Source organism: Sinocyclocheilus grahami, unplaced genomic scaffold (assembly GCF_001515645.1).
Source record: "Sinocyclocheilus grahami isolate Dianchi unplaced genomic scaffold, SAMN03320097.WGS_v1.1 scaffold1078.1, whole genome shotgun sequence".
NCBI classification, from domain to species: domain Eukaryota; kingdom Metazoa; phylum Chordata; class Actinopteri; order Cypriniformes; family Cyprinidae; genus Sinocyclocheilus; species Sinocyclocheilus grahami.
The window spans coordinates 244,796-255,297 of NW_015506257.1; the positions used below are offsets into that span (position 1 = coordinate 244,796).

The window sequence follows — 10,502 nt, forward strand, 5'->3', positions numbered from 1 at the left end:
TCTACACAAGAGAATTATTCTCACAAGATGAGTTTTCTAATGGTTATTCTGCTAATATACTCCTGCAGATTGCAAATTCTGGTTTTGGCGATATTTAAGGGTTAGTTCACCCAAAAATTTTAATTAGACTGTGTTTTACTCACCCTCGAAGTATCCTAGGTGTATATGACTTTCTTCTTTCAGACGAATCCAGTCGGAGTTACAGGTGCATCTCAATAAATTAGAATGTCGTGGAAAAGTTCATTTATTTCAGTAATTCAACTCAAATTGTGAAACTCGTGCATTACATAAATTCAGTGCACACAGACTGAAGTAGTTTTAAGTTCTTTTAATTGTGATGATTTTGGCTCACATTTAACAAAAACCCACCAATTCATCTCAACAAATTAGAATATGGTGACATGCCAATCAGCTAATCAACTCAAAACACCTGCAAAGGTTTCCTGAGCCTTTAAAATGGTCTCTCAGTTTGGTTCACTAGGCTACACAATCATGGGGAAGACTGCTGATCTGACAGTTGTCCAGAAGACAATCATTGACACCCTTCACAAGGAGGGTAAGCCACAAACATTCATTGCCAAAGAAGCTGGCTGTTCACAGAGTGCTGTATCCAAGCATGTTAAATGAAAGTTGAGTGGAAGGAAAAAGTGTGGAAGAAAAAGATGCACAACCAACCGAGAAAACCGCAGCCTTATGAGGATTGTCAAGCAAAATCGATTCAAGAATTTGAGTGAACTTCACAAGGAATGGACTGAGGCTGGGGCCAAGGCATCAAGAGCCACAACACACAGACGTGTCAAGGAATTTGACTACAGTTGTCTGCAGGGGTGCACATAAGTGGTCCGCAGGTCCTCATGCGCGACCAAAATAAAAATGCGCTGTATAAATAAGTTCTGACGTTTGCATACTGACATGGCTGATAGCTGTCAATGCACAAATTACCATTTTAGATCGACAAACTGTATCGTTTAAGATTTATATTCAAAAGCATAAATCTAGGCTACCCGCTGCCGTTTTCAAAGCACAATGCAAAACTTTGACATTTCATTCACTGACGCTCTTCAATTAGCCTTTTTCACACTTCGGTGTTTCTGGCTTCCGATTAGTGCTTGCAGGGTAAAAGTTTTTCCAGTGACAATTACGGCCAATGAGTTCGAGAATCAAAGTCTTTTTATACAAATTAAAGATTGTGAAAATGCTTGAATTGCCGGTACTTTACAAAGCGCAAACATTTCACAATTAACTTTTTGCTTCAGCTCGGGTCATCAGATACAAGTTTAAATCTAAATGGCGGCAGTTATAATTCAGTTAGTTTTGCCGTTCCGTCTGTTTGGTGCTGGCGCTACATGACTCCACATTATTTTTCACTAATTATTATTATTGAAGTAATATTGTATGTTCTACTTGCTCTCCTTTGCATTATTAACGTGATGGTTTAAATGTACGTTGTATAATGTGCCCTGGGGAAATAAACAGTGGCGGCTCGTGGGGGGAGGCATAATTTTGAGGTGAAAATGGGAGGAGGACAATTTAATGTTAATAAAATTCACAATTAATTTCAGTTCATGTCTCAGAATGTGTATTTTTGGTTTGTAATTTCACAGTTGTAATACCATAATGTGAAAGCGCCGCTTTTCTATCGCGAATGTGCCGAATCTGCTGATGTAATTACAACCGCTAGGTTATAGAGAAGTGTATGATATCAGACCGAATCAGACAATCTAAGATTTGGTCAGAACCGAGTTGAGGCACGAGGAGTCACAAAAATTCCACAGAGGCCCAAGACAACAGGATGTCATAAATCAGACCCTAGCCCTTCTGAAGCAAGCCTAAACCTAAACCCCTGTCCCAGAACAGTTTTCAACATTAACACAAAAGAACACTTATTGCCAAGTCCAAGGAGATTGTCAATTTTGGGGCAAGTTATCAAGAATAATGGTCAAAAGAGATGCACAGCGTGACCGCCACATGGAAACATGTGACAGTGATCACAAGCTTCGGATTGACTTTTCCCTCCACATCACGAGACCGAACAGACTGAAATTCCTTATGAGAGACCTCTTAACCTCTCTGGTCTCCACAGAACGTATCCTTACGTCCACAGAATGCCAAAGAAACTTAATTTCCATGCACCTAAATGACACTAAAAGGACTCGAGCAACTAACCATTGCTATATATCTAACCCCATATCATGTATCTAACCCACATGTTTAACCATCATGCCTTAATCATTTATTGTGAATGTATTTTGAATAACTATTGAATAGTTTAAGAATTGCTATTCATGTTTAGTATGTGTGTGTTTAAGAATTCATGCTTGAAACGTTTCTTCCAATCAATACTTGGTCAAATGTATCATATTCTTATTATAAGAAATCATGTCCAAAATGTATACTCTACCAGAGCGGGAAAAACGCAGATCATGTGAATGATGTGAGATAAGAATATACAACGCCCCGGGCACACACGACATCTAATTGGTCAAAACACCATTTGGGGTGTAAAACAGCCTGGGTTAAATACTCAGGACACCATCAAACTTGGCTTTTTCTGGCTTTTTCTTGCTTTTTCACTCCTAGTCATGTTTCTTTAATTTTGAGCGTGCTCTGGCTTACACGCCAGCTCCTCCAAAACCATGAGGAGAAACGCCACCTGGTCTCATCAAACTTTACATCTATTTCTATTTCTTTAGTTTGTTTTATTTTCCGTTGAGAGTTTCGTGTTTTGAGTTAAGTTGCCGAACGCCGCATCTCCCAGAAGAGTGCTGTCTACCCTTCAACTGCAGACCACAGCTCCGCGTCGCCAGCCAACGCCCAACCACTGGCTTCCCAAGACTGAACCTCCAGCCAATCAGAAAAGCTAATTTATTGAGATGCACCTGTATATTAAAAATTGTCCTGGCATTGCAGTCAGCGGGTGTTGCAGTTGAACAGTCCACAAGTCGTCAAATAAAGTGCGTGCATTCATAATAAAGGGGGCGGGGCGGGGGGGGGAGTAAATAAAGGCCTTCTGTAGTGGATGCATGCATTTTTGTAAGAAAAATATCCATATTTCAAACGTAATAAACTCTTTTCTCTCATTTCCGGTATCTGTCATACGCGGAAGCCGTTCTGACGGATGACGCAGCATGCATGCGCAGCGCACGTGCCTCTGAGATATGCTAGTCTAGCGAGTTTGTTTATAGGAGCAAAGGAAGCAAAGTTTCCTTACTTTAGCAAAGGAAAACCAGTCTCCTCTTGGTTTATATCGAAATCTTCTCACATTTTTCTTTGCACATCCTCGGTTTGTACTTCTAATTCGTGACCGGCGATTTGTTTTGTTTTCTCTTCGCATTCGTCACTAATCACACAACGCCAATGTCTTATGTCATCTGCCGGCATGGCTTCCATGTATGACAGATAACGAAAGTGAGAGAAAAGTGTTTATTACATTTGAAATATGGATATTTTTCTTACAAAAACACATGGATTCGCTACAGGAGGACTTCGCTTATTCACCTCCCGGAGCCGTCTGAGGCACGTTTTATTATGGATGCGCATGCTTTATTTGACGTCTTGTGGACTGTTCAACTGCAGCACCCGCTGACAGCAATGATAGAGCTTGAAATAGCCAGGACAATTTTTAATATAACTCCGACTGGATTCGTCTGAAAGAAGAAAGTCATATACACCTAGGATGCCTCGAGGGTGAATAAAACACAAGCTAATTTTCATTTTCGGGTAAATTAACCCTTTAAATGGACTCTTCCAATATTGGGAAACAGTGCTGGGTAGCAACCATAGACTGTAACTGATTACATGTCATCTGGATTATGTAATCAGATTTCTAAAATGAAGTACCTGTTATTATATTATGTTTTAAAATGCTTATATTCAGATTACAGTTACTTTATGGATTACATGATTACATATTTTTCACAGGTCATTTTTTACCTAAAATATTTATTTGAAGTCCCCCTGAGATTTTAAGTTAATATTTTAATAACTGAACTACACATTCACACGTTTTAATGTTGAAGATTTTGTTTTGAAAGTATTTGTTAATTAGAATTTTTGTGTGCAGTTCTTTCACAAACCCCAGTTTGAGAAATATTTAATGCACTTATTGTTGTTGAAAATAAAGAATCTGTTTAAAAGTATGTTTTATCAAATATGTAATATCTTTATATTTTTATATCAAAACTTTGTAATAAATGAATTAGGCCAAAAGTAATCTAATGGAAAAAGTAGTCAATGCATTGCCTAAAATGTATAATCTAATGGAGTTCGTTACTAACTATATAATTTGTAATCTGACTACAATTTGTAAGTAATCTACCCAATGCTGTTGGGAAATAATTTGACCTTGTTTTCTGTACAATTCATCTCTAACCAATAAAATTTATGATATAGATGCAGCCATATGCAGGTGTCTTTGGTAGTAATAATGAATGTTTTGTTGCTGCTTTATTGATTCTGTTCAAGTACGCAGTATGCACAAGACAATTAAAGTCATTTTAATGAGAAATAAGCAACTGATATGTGTCTGCAGTTCTTCACCAATCGAATATGGTACATTTTTTTTCCTGTCCTCCTGACTGTAGTCCTCCTGATAAAAGATGCGCTGATATGTCTGAAAACGAATGAATGTGCTTGCTGACAGCAGTGACTTTGTAATGACGCTCAGATTCATTTCTCTGCCTTGTGTCCACATGGTCTGTGGAAATGAGGTTATTCAGGGAATGTCGCTGTTCATTAAACTGGTGCTGTTCAGATTTGTGGTCAGTCTGAATTCGATTAGTCTGCCGCAATCCCTAGAGAGGTTTTAGGTTGTTTTCTTTAAACTCTTCTTGAAATTAAAATTGGGGTTTTATTGTGTTCAGTCCATGTCTGTCTATATGTCCTAGCTCCAACTTGTTTCAAAAGGAACTATGACACAGGAACAGATCTTAAAAATAGTTTAAAATTCAGCCTATGGTTCAGAATGCACTTCTTTAAAGCTTTGTGTTACTAACCTTTTTCTGTGATCTTGTTTGGGCAGCTGAAGTGGAAAGGAAAGGATCTGTTTGAACTTGTGTGCCGGACACTGGGACTCAGGGAGACCTGGTTTTTTGGTCTGCGGTGTGACGTCAAAGACACTGTGGCATGGCTGAAAATGGACAAGAAGGTAAAATGCTACTCTCAAACTGGAAATGATATAGAAACATTATTCCTTTATCATGTAAAATAGATCAAGATGTGCTCAAATCTTATTAAATTGTACTGTGTAATGATATACATAACCTTTCAAAAAAATTGAGGTCAGTGAGATTTTTTTTTTTTTCGGCAAGGATGCATTGAAATTGATCGAAAGTAACCGTAAATTGTTCTACATTAAAACATAAATTTCTATTTCAAATGAATGCTGTTTTGTAGGCAAATACAACTTTGTATTTTTGTAGAATTTTGGAAAAAAATGTATCTTCCTCGTTTCCAGAAAAGAATATTAAGCAGCACAGCTGTTTTCAACATTAATAATAAGAAATGTTTCTTGAGCACCAAATCAGCATAACAAAATGATTTCTGAAGAATCATGTGACACTGAAGCTGAAAATTAAGCTTTGCCATCACAGGAATAAATTACATTTTAAAATATATTAAAACAGTTATTTTAAATTGTAATATTTAAAATATTACCGTTTTTACTGTATTTTTGATAAAATAAATGCATCCTTGGTGAGCATAAAATACTTCTTTAAAAAATAATGAGGCCATTATTTTTTATTGAGGCCAAACCTTTAAAAGGTAGAGTAAATACAAACAGACTGTGATGAAAACCAAACCAAACTCATTACTCTCTCAAAAAAGTACTGTGGTTTTTCCTTGGTAATATGATACTGCAGGCTTGAACTTATTCATGTACCATGTTCTTTTCATGGCACTTCAAAGAATGCTATAGTATTACTTTGGTACATGTCCAAAAAGGACAAAGTATGATCATTTTTATCATGTCCAAAAATGTTGTAGTGTCTTGGTATTTTCTTTTTGTAATTGATTGTCAGTGTATATGAAGGCACAGCACAACATTTATCATGACTTATCTTTGTATTAGGTTTTGGATCATCATGATATGTCCAAAGAAGAGCCCATAGTGTTTCATTTCCTGGCCAAATTTTACCCAGAAAATGTTGAAGAAGAGCTGGTGCAAGACATAACACAGCACCTCTTCTTCCTGCAGGTGAGTCATTGGCTCAGGTGGGTTTAGCTTGACTACGCTCAAATTAATTGGAATTTTTGGGCGTGTTGCCACTTTTATTGATAGGAAGATAGAGATAGGACAGGGAATGATGGAAAAAGAGGTGACTCAAACTCGCATGTGTACACAGCTTCAAATGTCCTCAAATTAACATTCATTCTTAATCGAGCACCACAGAGCAGTTTTTCCCTGATGAAACAAAGTTTTAATTTAGATGAATATTTTTGGTTTTCCTTAACAATAATAACCTGTTTGTGATTGAATCTGCTACATTTGTGTTGCCAGCCTAACTTCTAACCCCTAGATTTCCATCATGCTCTAAAAGCAAGAGCAGAAAATTGATGCACAGAAAATTGATTTGATATCTGCATAGTGTTGTACATAATTTCAATAGGCTTGGTAGCAGAACTGAGCTCTTGTATTTGGTTTCTCAGGGCAGTTCTGTGTGAGAGAGGTTTGAGGGCTGTGCTGTCTGCAGGTTCAGCGCTCTCTTTCATTGTTTGGTGTGATTGTGTTCAGCCATGTGGAATCTGTGTGCTTCACATCAGGGCCCTTGTCTCTGATTTAATAAGCCCAGGCAGGGTCGCCACTAAGGGGGGGAAGTTAGAACGATTCTAAGGGCCCACGCACTTTTGGGGTCCCCAAAGATCTGTTTTATTAGTAGTAACTGTAGTAGTAGTAATGTAATAGAAATTATAAATGTATCTACCGAAGAGTTACAAATAAAACAAAAGTACGGCTTATTTCTGCATTTCCAGCAGAATTATCTCCCCCCATTCACAGCATGGTTTCGTCCCGTCCTATGTAGCCTAGAGTCACGAGTGAGATCAGATGGTAAACTATCAAATTAGAGATGAGTTCGAGGGGGGCAAACCGAGCCGGACGATTTGGTCAGTCGCACTTTTAAACACATTTTGGTTTTGCTATAGAAAATCTACAAATTCACAATCTGATTACATAGAGCAGCAGCAGGAAGCGCAGGAGGTTTTCATGGCAACCAGATACACTGCTCACGAATTACGGCTGCACTTCTATTTTGCCACACTAAACTTGGCAATAAACACTTTGAAAATAATACACAATAAACATGTCTGTCAAAACGATCTCAAAGGATACATAACCTTTCAAAAAAATTGAGGTCAGTGAGATTTTTTTTTTTTTCGGCAAGGATGCATTGAAATTGATCGAAAGTAACCGTAAATTGTTCTACATTAAAACATTAATTTCTATTTCAAATGAATGCTGTTTTGTAGGCAAATACAACTTTGTATTTTTGTAGAATTTTGGAAAAAAATTTATCTTCCTCGTTTCCAGAAAAGAATATTAAGCAGCACAGCTGTTTTCAACATTAATAATAAGAAATGTTTCTTGAGCACCAAATCAGCATAACAAAATGATTTCTGAAGAATCATGTGACACTGAAGCTGAAAATTAAGCTTTGCCATCACAGGAATAAATTACATTTTAAAATATATTAAAACAGTTATTTTAAATTGTAATATTTAAAATATTACCGTTTTTACTGTATTTTTGATCAAATAAATGCATCCTTGGTGAGCATAAAATACTTCTTTAAAAAATAATGAGGCCATTATTTTTTATTGAGGCCAAACCTTTAAAAGGTAGAGTAAATACAAACAGACTGTGATGAAAACCAAACCAAACTCATTACTCTCTCAAAAAAGTACTGTGGTTTTTCCTTGGTAATATGATACTGCAGGCTTGAACTTATTCATGTACCATGTTCTTTTCATGGCACTTCAAAGAATGCTATAGTATTACTTTGGTACATGTCCAAAAAGGACAAAGTATGATCATTTTTATCATGTCCAAAAATGTTGTAGTGTCTTGGTATTTTCTTTTTGTAATTGATTGTCAGTGTATATGAAGGCACAGCACAACATTAAAAAAATACTTTAGCTCGGTTTCCACTAGAGCCCTGCACGGGCCTCAAATAAAGGCCCTAGCCTGGCCCTTGTCTGACAGCTCATCAGTATTCTTGGCCCGGGTCTGACCCGAGCCCGTCTTTCCCCCCCCCCTTTCTCCCAAAACAGCTTACTGTTTCAGCTATTAGTTTAGTTCAGTTTTGTATGTAATATCAAAGTGATTATATTTCGTTTCGTTTTTTAAGTTCATTTAGAAAAACGTTTGGAGCATTTTTTTTCCCGTTACCAGGAGGTTTTCATGGCAACCAGATACACTGCTCACGAATTACGGCTGCACTTCTATTTTGCCACACTAAACTTGGCAATAAACACTTTGAAAATAATACACAATAAACATGTCTGTCAAAACGATCTCAAAGGAGGCTTTTATTAAGCAAATCAATGAGTGAATTTATCATCCACTGTTTAAAAAAATACTTTAGCTCGGTTTCCACTAGAGCCCTGCACGGGCCTCAAATATAGGCCCTAGCCTGGCCCTTGTCTGACAGCTCATCAGAATTCTTGGCCCGGGTCCGACCCGAGCCCGTCTTTTCCCCCCCCCTTTCTCCCAAAACAGCTTACTGTTTCAGCTATTAGTATAGTTCAGTTTTGTATGTAATGTCAAAGTGATTATATTTATTTTCGTTTTTTTTATTAAGTTAATTTAGAAAAACGTTTGGAGCATTTTTTTGTTCGTTAAATGTAAGTTTTTGTTTTTTAAAGTAACGACCAAGCGGCCAGCGGCAGACAGTGAGCTGATCATGTTTTATCAATTTGGCCTTCTCAAATCATCACAACTTGCCTAAAATAAAATCTATAGATATAAAACAGTTCAAGCATATCACAATGTTAGTTTAAATGTTTAACCTATATAAATGTGCGCTATTAGACACATATCTAATCGTTTGTGCGAAGAGCTAAAGCACGCTTTACAGGACATGGAGGTTCCTGCTCGATCACTTGCATTGGAAACAACGTAAAATATGCCGTCATTTTTGCTCATAAAGCTAAGAGTAATACATCACTCGGAACTGTAAAGGGTCTATTTTTATTTGTGTGCACTCACAATATCAACAAAACGTTGTGCTTTTATAAAATAAAGGATAAATACAGGATGCGCTATCCGCAAGAACCGAAACTCAGCGAATACTTGCCTCACAGACTTGCTAAATATATCTATAGAACATTTTAAATTACTACTTTAAAACTAAATAATTCAAATCAAAAACAAAAACTCTTTTTACGGTTTTTATAAAATCCGTAAAAATGCATTTCTCTCTAAAAGGTGCGTCCAATGAGGAGATGGCGAGTCAGGATCGTCATCTTCATCTTTGAGACATGGACTCAGAAAACACAAATTTATTAATAAATAATTCAAATATCTCCTTTCTATTTCCCCCCGACACATGCATGGTAATTACTTTTGCTGGGGCTTTGTGGCACGCTTTAGCCTATTGCATGCATTTTTTGCTGTCATGTGCAAGGATATGTTTGCAGATTCTGTACTGCACATGACCAATTGACTCACTGTTTGCCGTGGTCAAATCAAAACTCTTCCAAAATGCAGCTTTTCCCAAAGCATTGGGAACTTTTAGTAACTCCTCACTCTCCAACTTCTCCCTGATGCTCTGCATGGTCAGCTGTCACCTGTATGCTAATGCATGCGTATATGCATTGCGTATTGCATAGGCTATGTATAATATGCCTATTTATAATATAATCAATATAACAATATTTCATACAGTAGCCTATGTGTGCTCTGCGCGTATATGGGCACAATAAAAGGAGAGAAGCTAAATGAGCCCGAGTCCGACCCGAGCCCAATCTGTAAAAAAAAAAAAAATGGCCCGAATGAACTCACCCAGCGGGCTTGCAGGCCTCTAGTTTCCACAGGCAGGGTCACAATTATCTACAGTGTATGAAGCTAAAGGTTTTTGGGTTAAGGTTCATAATGTAGAACATTTTTAACATTGTATGCTGTATGTGCAAAGGTAGCTAGCAAACAAAATACAGCTGTTAAGCTAATAGTCACATTTAGCTGAGTAAGATCATGATTGAGAAATGTTGGATACTGCTGGAAATGCTGCTATGAGGTATCCTATTTATTATTTTAGGAATTTTTTTGTTTGCCCCAGTAAAGCATTTCTATTAATATAACTGATTAAGTAGTCAAACTCATTCCATATCAGCAGAATAGTGTGTTACAGAAAGTCTATGTCCATAAAACAGGTTCTTAATGAATTATGTTACTGATACCTAATGGTCAAAAGCAATAGCAAAAGTAATAGGTCAATATTATTAAATTGCAGACAAAGATTTTGAATAGCTAGGCTGGCTTGCACACTATATTGCCAAAAGTATTG

The 10,502-nt window shown here is 37.0% G+C and overlaps 1 pseudogene; it reads left to right on the forward strand.

Annotated features, from left to right (window-relative positions):
• The window catches only part of LOC107566475 (merlin-like), a 47,895-nt pseudogene that overhangs the window by 5,320 nt on the left and 32,073 nt on the right, over window positions 1–10,502 (forward strand).